Genomic DNA, 15,697 nt, shown 5'->3' on the forward strand with positions numbered 1-15,697 from the left:
CTGCTTACAAGTAGCCTTTTGCCCCAAAAATGCTCTGTGCATGATATCAGCATGCAAAATGTCCTGTTTCTGTCTTACACAATACATATGAACCCAGATAAATAACTGGCCATCTGCCAGCTTAAAACCAAAAAGCAGAACCTATAAACACAGTTCAAAACCTACAAAGAAGAAAGACTGGCAAATCCTTAGATGCAAGGCTCATAAAAGAAAGATTGACAAATGATTTACTGTCTGAAGCTTGCCAAAGAACTGTGCTACAACTACAGCTATAGAATTTGCATAAAATAGTTCACAGCTATATTGAATTTAAATAACTATTTTCTATCATTTAGCACCTTATGAAAAGACGAAGTATGACCAGAGAGGGCATATGAAACTTCTTGGCCATGCAGAAAGCAAATTTTGAATGAAAAGTAACATTCGTAGTAGTATACCTCCTTAAATCATGTCTCTAGCACTTACAGAGGAAGATTTTTTTTTAAATTATACTTTGCTCGAAGAAAAAATTAAAAGTTTTCATAATAGCTAGGTGCTTCTAGAATCTCGACTCCTCACAACAAAAACACTGGGAATAACTTACATTAAATTGATTTGGAAAGGTTTCTGTAGATGCAACCCAGGCAGAAAAGCCTCAAACAAGTTCTGCAGGAAGCCAGATTTACATAAGAACAAGCTTTTTATCTTTCTGATCCAGGAAAGGATTTTTTTAGTGGTCATGTAAATGTTCAAAAAAAAAAAAAAAAAGTGTCCTTATGTACACAGCTATAGTATCTCACAAGCACAAGTGATCAGGTATCACCCTAAATTTGCAGCTGTAATTTAGAATAGATGCACCTTTATTAGCTTGAAACCAGGCTTAATTTACAACTATGGGATCTTTATATGTTTCATAGATTTACATCCAATTCTGAAGAGCACATAAAGTGTTATCATTAGGAACTCCTGAATAAGAAGAAATTGAACAATTTACTAAATTAAATGAAAGCATTTATAGGCACATAGAACAATACGATTTATAGAACCTAGCTTGTTGAATTCCACTTTATAGATTGTTTGCTCCTGTAAAATACATACTGTAGCAGATTAAGTTCTAAGGCATAAATTAATACCATATTTTATTTCTCATTTTTCTCCACCAGTATCACAGTCCTGAATACAACAGAAATATTTAAGACACCACCGCGACTGCAGGCTTGGGGAATGCAGTTTTGCTTCATTTGCAACTACAGCACTGCCAGGAATTTTCACGTATTTGTCAAAGGATGTTGCTTACTCTCTTACCCCTAATTAAACCATGTTAACCAATCAGAGGAAGATGGAATTAAAAAAAAAAAAAAAAAAAGAAAACCCTTGGAAACCGTTTGTATCCATATCCCTGTGGCTTACACACAGCCCTTTTAACCCTTCCCCAAAAACACACAGAGGTATTTTAATAGAAGGAGCATGAGACTGTCGCACACTCGGTGTTATCATCGCCACCAAAGTCATCCCCTTTAGGGATGCTGACAATTTATTCCGAAGTTTAAAAAAGCTTTGAGCTGCGAGACGAGGTAGAAGCAGAGCATAGGCTGTTTTGAAATCCTTGCTGGAGAATTTAAATAAATAAATAAATAAAGCAACCCCAAACCACGAGCTCCATCTCCTCCAATGAAAGAGGTACCACAGGGTGTAGGCAGGTTGCCAGGCGAGCTCGGCAGCGTGACCGCACTGCATTGAGTTTCTTTAATGAAAGCCAGGAAAGAACACATTACACAGTGTTTCTTCTGAGAGCCAGCTAGCCTCCAGTGATTGAAATCAATAAAAACAGTCGGCAAGGGGCCCAGTGGGGGAAGAGAGAAATCTCCCCTACAGCATTCAGTTTGCTTTCCACTTTCTCCCTCCCCCCTGAAGTTAAACTCTGAAGATCACCATGACAAGCTACTTCGCTTCCAGCGCAGGGAAGACGCTGGTGGGGATTTAAAGGAAGCAAGCGCTTTCCTTCGCCTCCCTGCCTTCGCTCTCCCCACTGCGTGAAGGAAATGAAAGGCTTGTTTGGAATTTGAATCCTGCCTGGAAAAACTTCATCGGACAAGTGCATCGTTCTGCATTTCAGGAAAGGGATGGATTTTACAGTCGGAGAATGCTAAAAGGTGAGAGGGGAAAGAAAAGCAGGGATCTGATTCACCCAGAGCCCACGTACAGGCTAGAATGTCCACCACGGCGGAGGGGACCTCTGAAGCTGCAGGAAGGACTGCAAGCAAGCGCCTGAGACCAGCACGATCCACATCCTAAAGTGGCCAAAACGTTAGGGAACACGTGACCGACGCGACGACCCAGGTAAGCAGAACCCGCTTTTAACAATTCTCTGCACCGCGTCCGAAACCTTTCCGCTTCAGCCTCTGCAGACCGCCCCACGTCCTCCCTCGTTAACCTCAGGCAAGCTAACACTAAGCTTGTCCTGTCTGAAAACGGTGTTGGGCCACTAATCCTCACTGAACTATAAAACACGCACAAAAGCCCTTTGTTTACTGTTTTGGTGTTGAATTTGCTGGTTGACAAGGTAGGAGGGGGCCATTGCGTAACTCCAGCCCCTCCAGAAGGAGCTCACGCTCCCAGTCCAGGAGGGCCCGCTTGGAGTAAGGGAACACAACTGACACCGCACGCTGGAGCTGACTGTGATCTGAGACAGTGCCAGTAATGAATTTCTAATATGGTCCATATTTATCTATTTTATTTATGTATTTTAATCACCATAGCAGCCACATACAGTACATACTTGCACTGAGTTCCATGTGCTGATCTGCACCACGAATTACAGCAACTTGCATGCATGGGGGCTAGCCTGATAGTTTTGTCGAAAAGAACTTTGCAATTACTTGTTAATACAGCCAAGGGGGATTTCTGGCACGTTGTTTAGGAATGACCAACACAGAGTTTACCCAGCACATGTATATTCTGCCATTACCCTAATGCATGCAGTTTTTATACAGATACCCCTATAAAAATGGGCAAGACACAGATCACAGCTGTAGATCACAACATCCTTCCCAAGTTTTTGGCCAACTTCAGATGATTTATCTAGACTTCAGTGAGACACGAAGGGTGAAATCAAAGCCTGCCTTTTGCAAGGCAAGCAAAAATGATGATAGCTACCTCTCTTTTCCAGCAATGGCAGGAATTCACTGGGACAGACAATAAATAGGTGCCTACGGAGCAAGAGCAACCATGCTTGCACCCTCTGTGCTGGTGTTGACAGCAACACACATGCTCGCTGCCGGAGAGAGCTGGGGAGGGACTGGATGCCTCCACTTCCACTCAGGACCCCTCACGGGGATGTTTTGGCACCTCATTATCCCCAACCTGTAGGGTGCAAACACAGGCTGGATGACTGATGGTGGAGAGAAGAGACTTCCCAGCGTCTCTTCCATTTCAGTACCACCAGACAGAATGCAAGAATTTAGTACAGCAAGTATGTGTATTTCTGCAGGTGCAAATGTTGCTCTTTCTTTGGAAAATGCAGCCTTTTAAGGGTGATTTTATTATTTTCTCATCACATGGAAATGGAAATGACCCACACACTTACAGAATTACCTGGAGAACACCTCCATGACCAAAAGTAAGGGACTGTTATTTTTTAATGTAAGTTTGAGCATTTTTAAAGCATGAACTGTTCTGATCAAGCTATGAAAATAACTGAGGCTATATTTAAATAGTAATAAGTTTTACGCTGATTTTATCAGTCCAATTTTGAACTCTTCCTACAGAACGGTCGTAAAATTCTAGCTGAAGATGTAATTAAAGAACAATAATTTACAGTAAAAAAAGGGCAAAGTTGTGATTCATAATAGAAGATGGCCCCATATGAGTTTTTGGGCATATCCACAGACCCAAGATTCACCTCACTTTCCACAGTTTTCAAAATCTGTTGCATGTTTTGCCTCCCCCCTGCACAGATCCTTTGCAGAAATGACAGCACCTTCACAGTTTAGGAATCACAGCAATCACTCCCACACCAATCAACAAGTCTGTTTTGCACTGTTCTTGGAGCTAAATTTATCCTTACACAGAGGAACTCATTGAAGTCTTCACTTAAAATTTCAAACAAGGAAAGGTTAGGTGAGACTTGGACCATGCATATCACTGGTACCGACATTCTCAAGCTCAGGTGATATTCCTCCTCATTACTCTCTCAGCAGAAAATATAAATATTATCTTTAAAGCAGAGTGCAGGGTATTTTTGTTTATAGCGATGTGTTTTTCAGAAGCTAAGTGGTATGAGTTTCCACAGCATTTACTGTTAATGGAATGTGTTCTTTTTCAAACACGCAGCATAAAAAAAAAGTATCATGTGTTTTCTTATTCAGAAGACGTTTTGACCAAATACAGATATTCTAGCAGTCATACCACAAGGCGAGACTTGTCAAAGTTTTTTAGTCATGCCAGTGTTATTAAAGCAGATTCCCTGAACAGTGACCCAGTCCTTCAGGGACTCTGCCTTTAGAGTATGGATATCTGGAAAAATCCCATGTTGCTTTGCCGAGTTGGATACAACAGAATAGAACTAATGGGAACCTACTTCTCACGTTTCTACTAGTCTTGATAGTCTCATATCATCAGGACTACTTTGTCCTCAACAAGAAATCACATCTTCGCCATAGTCAAGAGTTCCTAATAGTTCATTCCAATCGTCTTTACAGCAATATATGTTGGTAAAAGAGCTTTTTGAAAACAGCATATAAGGTTTTGTAACAGTCAGCAAAGTAGATGAAGTGCTTTCAAAGGTGGAAGGACAAACATTTTGTTTTAATCTCACCTATCTAAATCTTTATGAAGGGAAAGATCTGGGATTCTACAAAACAAGTTAAATGGCTATTCCAAAAATGCTGAAATTCAACAATAAAAGGGCAAATATCGGGGTCTGCTGAACACCTGGATAGCCCATCTGCGGCAAAACATAATACTTGTGTCTGCACTGGTGGAAAAAGAGTGTTGCCATCCCTTTCAAATGAACATGATCTGACACTTCTTGTATCTCCTTTCATATTTACACCAGTGGTTCATGCTCATAGTACTGAATTCACTCAGCTGAGTAGTTCACTCAGTCTCAAACTGACAGCTTCCCTGTAACGTACCCATTCCGACTCAAAAATGGAATATAATTAAACACACAGTTGAAGAAGGTACATTTTCCCTCATCTACGGGAAAGACTAGTGAAGCAGAAGACTAATTATTAAATGAAAAACTAAAGTGTTATCAATCCCTAGGAAAGGCAGTTTTCCTTATGATTCAAATAGGAATCCTTATGTTTTACTTAAGAAGAAATTTTTTGTTAAAAACAAAAAAAGCTATCAAAACCCCTAAAAAACCTCATACCTCTTTACCAACAAATTGTCATTAGCTTCAGCTCCAGAGTTCAACAGCATCTGTAGCTACAGGGAATTAATGTCCTGGTACATACCCTCTACTTCCAAACTCTCTGCGTTCTTCCATTCAATTAAAAGAAGAAAATAATACCTTAGCAAATTCCTATTCATTAATTTCTTATTTAACAAAACTAGTACCGCTGTACTTCGCTCTGCTAAGATCTTTTTTAAAAAAATAGTTAAATATACCAGAATGTATCTCATACATATATCTATCTAAATACTCAACTGCACACGCACACATATGCAGGAACATGCAATTTTCAATTTGTGATGAACGAGACCCAAAAGGAGACACTCAAGAAAACGGAGTGGGCAGGACTCATTTCTTTAGCAGAACATGTTCATTTCATGATTCAACAACCCTAAAATAGACACTCACAGCAACACCCACAACACAAGCAGCCCCTCAACTGTCCTGCACATTCATACCATGACAACTGAGCATAAGGGTGTCAACAACCTCTGCTCATGTCTTGCCACTTGATTTGCTTTACAATGGGATAAATGGTTTGGGAGACAGAGAATTGGACCCTAAGTTTGGTTATGAAGCGAGAGACGTCTTAACACAAAATAAGGAATGGATGTGATGGACATTACAGATTTTTGCATTTGACTTTATATCCTGTGATAACCAGAGATGGGTGACTGAGACTGTGACAATTACCTCCTATGAAATGACTATTCTTGTAAATATATATAATTTCTATGAATAGACCTTTGAACACCTGTATGCAGAATCTGAACCCGTTTAAAGAAACAAATACTATAAAGCTCCACTTGTATCTCATGTACAGTTCAGTTCCCACCGAACATCCCGTTTTCCCAAGTTTTGTCTGAAGGAGAAAGGTAAAGGAATAATGGTTCTAAGAGCTGGCATGAATTACACAATCTAGCTTTCCTCCAGGTCTGCTTGCTGCTCTTTCAATCACAATGATCAAGGGCAAATAGTACTGTCCCATTAAAAACGACTGGTAGGAAGAAAGAATTTGAATACGTTTGTCAGTCTGAAATGGTCTCCTGAAAGTGTCTTAAGAAAATTCCATCCATATTTTCAGCATTTTGAAAATCTCTGAAATTAAAGTGCAATCCATTCCCAAATCCTATTTATTTAGCAATGCTTTACGTGCTTTCTTGTGAGCTCGCTGATAACTATACGTCTATGATACTAACTCTTAAGCTCTCCAAAGTTATAACACAGTCCTGGAACACTGAAATGACATCTGGTTTTTATAGCATCAGGTGTGCCCTCATTATGCTTTTGTGAGGCAGAGCAGAAAATTGAAAAACAATTATGATTTAAGACCCTAAATTAAAACCTGTCGACTGTTTAGTAAAAAATGCTCCATAAAACCTGTTTGTATTTCAACAGACCACACTGAAAAACATCGTTGTAAAAGCAGCACAAAAAAGGTGTTGGTGGTGTTTGCTTATTTTGGAATTAAGGCACCTAGCAAGTTATCCTCAAATAAAATCGTATTAATCTACATTTCAATAATAAGTAGGTTATACATATTTATAAAAGAAATACTGTAATTTATGTGGGTTGAATTTAGAACTCATGTTAGTTTCAAAGTCAAGCTTTGCATGCAGAAGTTACATTTTACATTTTATTTTTGATAAACCAATTATAAACACAACAGAAAATGGCAGTTGCCCACATAATTTTAAAGTTAAGTATAAAATAGAGGGGATAATTACAGATGGAATAACATGTGAAATACAAGAAAACACAGACCAACCCACTAACAGAAGGATTACGTTTATCACATACCTGTTCTGTTATCTTGTATTTTTGTAGGGATCAAAAGAAAGGAAACTTTTAAGGTAGGAACAGCAAGCAACTTCTTCATTACACACAGGGCGGGCACAGCAAAAAGCACTGGAGATGGTCATTAGAAAGTGCAGATTGTCAAAGGTAAATGTTTCAATTGTTAGTGAAAGAAGAGTCAACATTTCCATAGCGCATATGGGATAACAGCTAGAGTGGGAATAGATTGCAGAGCTTTGAAAGTGAAGTAGTTTATGCTTGGCAGAAGAAAAGGAGAGCAAAGGAAGAGAGAGATTAATAGCAAATGGAAGGTCTATCTCAAGGGAAATTCTGATCTTCAAGAAATTTTTTAAAAAATGTAACTGGTCTGGAAAAAAGCCAAGGTGTCAGAATTCTTTTTTGAATAGCAACAAAAAAGCTTCATATTTCTTCTTACTTGCAAACAATACAACATACTTTAAAATAGAAAAATCAAACTAAAATAAAAATTAAAATAAAGATCCTACTTTAGCATGAGACATTCCAGTATTACAAATGTGACATGAGAAAGTAGATATCACACTTCTCTGCTGAAGATTAAATTAAAGGTCAAGATGTTTCGTAAAACACTTTAAATAAAATTGCAATCTCCAAACGGAAAAAAAAAAAAACAAAACCAAGTTTGACAAAGAGATCTTCTCATTTTTTCCTTTTATTTTTTAAAACTTTCTCTAGAAATGAGTACTTTCCCTTGGAATACTGAGAACTAAAATCATACTGGAAGGTCATATGGTAGAAATGGAGAGATAACCTCCTGCCAGTGATGCAGGCAGAATGGTTACTGACATGTGAAGTCAAGGTGAACAGGGAACACTGGAAAAGTTAGCGAAGCCAGAAAAGTCAACACCTAGTTTTCTTTCAAGATAGCAAAGACAAAAACATTATACTTCCTGCAAAGGATTCTTCCAGATTCTCTGAATGAACGCTGCCTTTATTTAATGCTTTCATAAAATCTGTCATTGACCTTTAAAAACTTCTATTAATTGACTCCAAAAATTCCAAACCAGTTTTGAAGCACTGACTTATCTCCCACTGGACATGACCAACCAGGCATCCAGTAACAATAAGAGGTGCAAATTCATGATAAATTCCGACTTTCAAGTTATAAACAGGAGCATGATTCATACTTTTCCTGGCTTTGAAAATATTTACAACATTTTTTTTGAACCTCTACACCCAGATCTTGCTACGATTAGACTTGGGATACAACTGGAAATGAAAGATAATAATCTGATTCATCAAATACTCTTGACAACTTTCATGACAGGAAGTATGGTTCATGTTGAGAGTTTTAAGCCAAACTTTGCTACTTGCCCAGAGTAACATAAATTTAAACCAATTGTGGAACTTCTCAGCTTAAAAATTCCTAACTTTCAGGCACATGTTCAGCACAACAATGTATCACAGAACTACATTTTCTCCTTTCATACAGCACGTATTCATTTTACATTTACATATATAAAATCGAAAAGGCTTATAGCTCCTAAAGCCTCCAACTGGATAAACATTCCCAAACTGTTTTGTTTTGTATACGTTTTTGCATGTCAGCTCTTTTGCACATTTGTGTCTGCCTGACTTAGCTGCAATTAGCATGGCCCAATGTGGCAAACAGAGCTGACAGCCATTGCTTTCTGCATCCCACCCAGGGCCTTTTGCACTCCCTGTCCCTTGCAGGGAGCCCTCAGCTCAGGAATTAGGGCAACAAAGCACAAAGCCCAATTGTGCTTGGCAAAACATACACGACAGAGAGAGTTCTTCACCAAGGTGGAAACGCTGCTCAGAGACCAACAAACAAAATCAAAGAACCTTAAAGAGTTAGCCATGATCCTGTTCAGTCCCCAAAGGTGATACAGCTCCTCTCTCATTCCAGATCTGTCACATCAACATTTATATAATTTGATTAAGTACTTGATATCTTAAATCCACCATGCCTTATGAAGAATAGGAAAAGAAAATCTGAAATAAATACATGAAACCACCTGGACAATACTCCAGAGTTTTCTGCACACAGAACCAGCAGGAGGGCCACGAGAGACGACCCTTGCGCAGAATGACGACAGACCTGGGCCCTGCAACTTCCGCGCAATGTAAAGCTGAGCTTAGCTGCCAGAGGAATTCTGCAGGAGAGAAACATAGTGAGCAAAACTCCAAGTAGTAGGTAATACAGTTTGCATAACATTTTTCAGCTCCCAGGTGGTAGTTATTTTAGGCAATTTGAGAGTTCAGAAAGGTACCAGACTGTGTTTTAACTACTGTTAATTAACGTAACTAACAGTTCTGGTCTATGCTTTCTAATGTTTAGATGTATGATTCAATTCTAGTTGCAGTCAGACCTTCTAAATTTCATGTGTTTTTAAGCATCAGCAGAGCCTTCTATTACTACACTGCTAGGCTAGGCTTGGCCAAGGGCAAGATATCGTGGTTAGCAGATCTTACACATTCGTTTATCTAATGACTAATCTGAGATGCAATTTTGCAATTACTTTGACGATTCCTGCTGCTCTAAAGGCGGCCATGGGACTTATTCTAATGACCAGCCCAAAGAAGAACAGTGATATATACTGGAGAATTCAAATGGCACACAAAATGGAGAGAAAAATATAAACTCTGCATACATGAGGCCCTCACTGGCAAAATATATAGAATGTTCTTAAGTTGACAGTTTTATAACTCTAAATGGTTTTGCAAATGAAATCCAAACAAAAGAGCAGAGATGTACTCTAAATCACTCAGCAATTGCTGCTTAGAAAAACCAGCAACCACTAACTCCAGCAAACAAAAAGAGTTGCTTTAAGTAAGCTTAATGAATGGAAAAAAAATGCCAGGATTTTTTGTTGTTGTATCTTTCAGCTTTATTTTTCTATATTCTTGAACCTAGACACATAATGATTCAGTTCACCCTGACAAATATTATATAACCAACTATCAATCACATCAACTTTTTATATGTTGAGAGAAGTCAGATACCAAGTGATAAAACGAGTTCAGGCAGAGGGCATATGTTAAGCAGCTGTGAGTCCGTTTAAGCTGTCTATACGGCTAAAAGCTTAATGTCATTACACAGAGCTCTGATTTCTTCCTTTCCCGCCTTACACTAGACTATCCACATTATATATAATAGAAATTATTAACTTACTGGAGGAAATATAGTCACACAGCGACTGCAGCAATACAAACAATATGCTTATAAATTAGATGTACTATATTTTGCTTACAGTGAAAGATTACACAACCAAATACTTCCGTTTAGGCTCTAAAGAAAGCTCTACTTATGAATAAAAGAATCTCAGGTAATAGTTTCAGGAACAATTTAAACCCGCATAAGTTAGTACTGCTGCCAAAAGACACACTCCGCATTTTCTCCCACCTCTTCCTTGGGTTGGCACAAGTGTTTGCACAGTCTTGTAAATTCATCTGAGTTAAAATTACCTCTCTATCCTCCCCCAAAGGTTACTTTAAAACCAAATCAGTTCCTTAATTTAATTCACTGTGAATATTTCTGCCAGCAAAAAGAGGAGGTGACGGAAAGGTGGAAGCAAGTGGCTGTGCAGCTTGTGAGATCCCATTTTTTGCGGGCTCTGGCTGAAGACACCATTCCTTAAAATAAATATAAGTGTAAAATATGTAATGTAATAAATATAAGTGTGAAATACGTAATGTTGCTATGTGTATCCTACCTTTTAAGTACAGGGATGATGAACTTCAGCTTGCCAACTCTGAAATTATCACAGATCTTTTGATATTTGCTGCTTTTTAGGAGTGCCATGCATCGCACAGTTTTGGACTTTCACTTATTTCCCTCTAATTTCAAAATGACAGTAGAGGCCTAGTAAAGGCAGAAAACATAATTTTGCTTCCAAGGGCCTGAACTCAGGCTGTTCCCGTGAAGCACAAGGGTACGTCAGTCACCAAGAGGCTGGTTCTATTATGAAGACCAGTGACAACATTTCCAATGACCTCAGTCAGAGGCTGCGAAAAACTAGACAAAGGAGGCAGCAGGGAGTGGGAAGTGTTTTAGTAAAAAGGAACAAGAAACTGAAGGAGTCAGAAGAATTAATTTTTACATGCAGGAGGGAACAGAAGGAGAACTGAAAGTACAAAGAGCAGGAGTATCTGGTAAGAGCACAGGCGGCCACTGCGGGGCAGGAAGGGGGACCCTGAGGAATAGATGGGGTAACGCAAGCAGCAAAACAAGGTTGACGGATGTGCTAAACCATGTGAAATACCACCAAAGGAGAGTGCAATGGAAGAAAGGGAAACAAAGGCAAAAGTTAACATGTAAGAAAAGTGGAGGACATAAAAACCTTTGGCATCTCCCCAAACAAAGCACAGGACAGAGCAGGTAAACAGAAACACCTCCAAATGGAGAACAGGCAGCTCTCCCTGTTCATTGCTCGGAGATGGATGCTTAACGCTGCGTACGGATCTGAGAACCTCACCCAGAAGGCAGCTACTATTTCTCAAAGTTAAGCAAATCAGAAAGCAAACAACAATGAGGTGGTATTATTAAATGTATCGTTTCCAATTTGTGATTTAACCCAAGACTGGCAATACTGTATACTTCATATTTTTATTATTCAAAATGAGTCAGGCAAGAATCAGTCAACAGGGAATCCAAGAAAACCATTTTCCTTCTACACAGAGGGTGAGCATTTGCAATAGGACCGTAACAACGTGGACCTAATACCTCCATAAGAACAACATTTTGAAAAAGCTGTTTTTCCTGCAGACACAAACAAGTAAATTCAAAAAACTTTAACAGATAACCAATACAGCAATATATAGATTTTTATAGCATACAGAATTCACATTTTCACAACACTGAAAGTATTCGTATAAAAGCCAAGTCCCTCTCTCCTCTTAGGTGAGCTATTTGTCCAATTATTTTCTCCCTTTAGATGATGCTCTCGGCTGCTATAGCTGTTGTTCCTTGAATGGCAGCGTTTAACCGTTCAGCATATACACTCACCTCCTGCCCGTCAAAAACTCTGAAGCACAGCCGGGAAGCAAACAGCCAGGCAAACAGACAGACTCCAACTGGAGTCGTCAGGTTTTCTAGCCTTCTCAAGTTATAACTGCAGTGAGAAGATGCTGGTTAGCTTCCTGCATTTTAGAATGAGCAACAAAATCCCCTTCACTTACTACCTACCTATCAGTGGTGAACAAAAACATCAGACGCAATTTTTCCCTTTGGTTGCAAAAATTCTTTTTTTTGCTTGCTAATTCTGGGATGGGTAATGGTAGCGGTCAATTATTAAACTGCTCCAGTAGTTTAACAGATGATGACCGAGTTCAAAACAAAATTTTGCTTTTATTATTAAGCTAATTAAATAAACAAATGCTATCATCTAATAATAACCCATACCCATAACTTCATTAAGGTATCTAATCTAATAAAGAAAATAAATTATCTTCACATACTATACAAATGCAAATATATGACAAGATGTGGTCTAGGCAGTTAAAGATAGAGGAGAAAACGGGCTTTGCCATCCTCTGTCCTACCCTTTGCATTTCCTCTTGGAGTTGCATCATGCCTGAAGACATCATTCAGTTCAGCAATTACTCAAAGCAAGCGGCAGTACCCTGTTAAAGGTTAAACTCTAGCAAACTTTTAAAAAGGGTCATAATTATGTAAACACAACATACAATAATCGCTGAAGTCTGTAACCTCACAGCGGATACACACTGTGATACGCTGTACAACCAGTAGTGCACCGCAGAGGAATCATAAGCACCAATGAAGAATTTGAAACGTCACTGCAAAAACTTTAATTTGATCTACTTACAACTCTTAGCCATAGGAAGCATGCAAAAATGTATTTTATATGCCTGTGTTTCTGAGTACACTCACGTCAGCTACTTAGTAGAAAATTTTACACTTACACTGAGAAAAAGGAGTTCACAGCCTCTACTTCAAGAATGGGAAGAGGAACGGTATCTCACCCAGCTTAAGTACATGCCACGCAATGGCACAGCCATTGAGATAGAAGGCAATCAGACACCTGCCTAAATCAAACACCCCTCCACACAGAGGGAGAATTTCCACCTGGGACTGGTTTTACTTAGTGTCAGGACAGAACACTCCTCTGCCTTTTCAACCTACCCACTTAGAAACATGTTTATCACAAAATTAAACTGATGTTCAACTATCAAGTCGTTTTTTTTACTAAAAATATATAGCTAATATAAAAGTAACCCAGTAAATCAGTGTATCTACAGTAGAACTAAAAACTTAAATTTGACACACTGGTGCACCTTTCTCATAAGCAAAAAGGTAAAAGAAAATGAGTAAGAACTTCCATGTTTTCCTTGGTTTATGCAGAACTTTACTGATTTAAAAAAAAAATTATAAACAAGGTAGCTTAGTAATTTTATTCAGCTTTGCTGTAAAATTGCTCCATCTTACAACTTTGTTTTCTCATTTAAATATTATGTATAGGCATATGAAACTGATTTCACCCAATACCAACAGACTAACAAAACACTGTAATTTTAACTGTTCTTTATATTTTCAGTTGCTTCAGAAAAAAAAAAAAATCCACATTATCAGTATTAAAGAGCAGTGCAATTTGGCTGGGCTTTCCCTAGTGGAAGTACTAGAATTTAAACATACAACTGCGCTAATTTAACAGGCGTCCACACAACAGTAAGAATTATCGAAGTTGCAGAAACGTTTGACTAATTTCATCAGAAGGGTCTTTCATTTTGACCAAAGTACTTGGGGTCATTGGTACAGAAGTAATGACACAGAAAAGTGTCCAGGTACAAAATGTCTAGTTCTTCAAACACTAGGTTAATTTGTTTTCTAAACCTAAACCAATATTTGATCAGTTGAACAAATATTTGAAAGGCATTTGGCTAGTTATCTATTCAGAAAGAGAACAAATTTATTTAAAAGGACTTTTCCCCCCTCAGGCACCACAGAATAAAATTTAGATTGAGCTCACAAGACTTCAAGATTTTTTTTTACCTGGTCTTGGATTAGACCCTTCCTAACAGATTATCGCTGTAAGGACATTAGTGCCTAATGGGAAATGCTTTAGGAATTAGGAGTGCTTTAATAGGAAAGAACAGATACACTCTAAGAACTGATACGGCAGAACACTTTTCATCTACTACTTAAATAAGGAGAGCCAGTTTAGGTAGCAGTTTTACCATTGAATCGGGTATTATTAAGTATGAGCTGCTTTTCATGATGGTTTTTACTGCAAAAGTAATGTCTGGAGGAAGCACAATGTCTTCCAGTTCTGTCTGCAAGTAAAATTTGTTCGTCTGTTTAAAAGAAATGCTCAGCCTCTGTTCTCCTTGTAATTCCCTCCAAGCACATCTATGATAGATGTGCTTGCACATAGACATATTTCAGGCTGTATCCACCTGTGCAGCTGATCACTTTCCCCTCGTGTCAGGGCAAAGTAGTTCAGCATCTGAAGAATAACAAATTAAATTTGGTCTCAGACCAAGTTTTGAGATCAACTTTTACAGCCCAACAAGATTTCATTAGAGACAGCTTTGATAGCAATCGCTGTATGAAGGTGAGACAATGTGTGGGGAATTTGAGCAAGCAAGGGGCACGCAGAAATCAGGATCTGCTCCCTGCTCCTGGTCCACCAGTGGTGGCTGCAGGCGAGGTGACTCGGGGCTTTCTCCAGCTGGGTGTGGAAAGCCTCCCACAGCAGAGATCCCACGTCCTCCCTGGGCAGTGTGCTCTGGTGCTTAATTGCAGTGAAAAATGTTTTCTTCATATTCAGCTATAATGCCCTGTTTCACTTTATGACCATTTCTCACATCTTCCCGCTCTGCGCCTCAGCAAGGAGCCTGGCTCCACCTTCTTGATGAGCTCCTCGCAGGGAGGGGATTTGGCCAAAGTAGAAAAGGAATTATACATCAGTTACTACGTTACTATTCTACTAGAATTTTTTTATCTCTAATATTTAAGTAAATATCCTTTTGAACAATACAGTACTCAACAAGTAAATATTTTAAGCGCAAACCTACAATGTTTCCATAAAAAATAAAGGTGCAATTAATAACATGCCACTCAGGTACTGCAGAAGCTATATTAAAGTGCAGGTATACGCTACTGCTTGCTAACTTTTGAACCAGAGAACACCTATCCTTACAGCAGTGGAATATGTCACTATACCATTTAGGTGAAAGGAATAAATATTTGACAGTCAAAACATTTGACAGTCAAAACATTCATATTAAAATCGATGCAAAATTTGTGACAGGCTGAAAAAGACAAAGTCTAAAGAAGCAAAAAGCATAATCATCTCAAGGTTTATCTTCAGTTTAAAACTGGAAGTATGATCAAAAGACTGAAAAAGAGTTGTTATTTGCAAATGAATAATTAACCTGGAACGCCTCCTAAACTCCTCAGCCTATAAATTTACTAGAAATAAAAGCAGAAAAATAACTTTCTAATACAGTTCCTCTTACAAGCAATTATCACGTTTTTTTAAGCATTTTTATCTATTC

At 38.5% G+C, this 15,697-nt stretch overlaps 1 protein-coding gene across 11 annotated transcripts in view; it reads right to left on the reverse strand.

Moving 5' to 3' along the window:
* The window catches only part of CHLSN (cholesin), a 141,378-nt gene that overhangs the window by 39,516 nt on the left and 86,165 nt on the right, over window positions 1–15,697 (reverse strand). The window contains exon 1 of one of the 11 annotated variants that reach the window (XM_087730470.1): window positions 9,196–9,333. The exons of the other annotated variants lie outside the window; for them this stretch is intronic. The gene's annotated coding sequence lies outside the window, so the exon portion shown is untranslated. Of the gene's footprint in view, window positions 1–9,195; window positions 9,334–15,697 lie in introns of those variants that run through there. 11 annotated transcript variants of the gene reach the window in all.

This window comes from Nipponia nippon, unplaced genomic scaffold (genome assembly GCF_047370975.1).
Source record: "Nipponia nippon isolate SJK-2023a ecotype South Korea unplaced genomic scaffold, ASM4737097v1 scaffold_5, whole genome shotgun sequence".
Classification (NCBI taxonomy): Eukaryota; Metazoa; Chordata; class Aves; order Pelecaniformes; family Threskiornithidae; genus Nipponia; species Nipponia nippon.